The following is a 404-nucleotide window of genomic DNA, read 5'->3' on the forward strand; positions in this document are numbered from 1 at the left end:
AAAAGCTGATGTTCAAGTATGCACATATTTTACTGATTGATATGAAGTGCTTATATATTTTCATTCTTTTATATCTATTTGATACAGGTTGATATCAGATTATTCGCCTCACCTTGAGGAAAAAATTGTAGAAGAGATGAGGAATGTTAGTGTGTTCAAAATATTTCAGAACCTGCAAGCATAACAACCCTGTATTAAAACTCTGCATTTCCTACTATTTTTGTGAAGATTAATAAGAGAATGTGTGCCTCTCCGTCCTCATAACATTTACTCCAAATGACGAAACAAAAGAACAAGACCAGGAAAAGGATATCTGCAGGGAAGAAGGGAAAGGTAAAAATAACGTGATGGTGTGAGGGCGCTATATTTCGCTTTCAGTGCAGATTCAGCTGATCGATCGAGAA

This window comes from Ptychodera flava, chromosome 6, assembly GCF_041260155.1.
Source record: "Ptychodera flava strain L36383 chromosome 6, AS_Pfla_20210202, whole genome shotgun sequence".
Lineage (NCBI taxonomy): Eukaryota > Metazoa > Hemichordata > Enteropneusta > Ptychoderidae > Ptychodera > Ptychodera flava.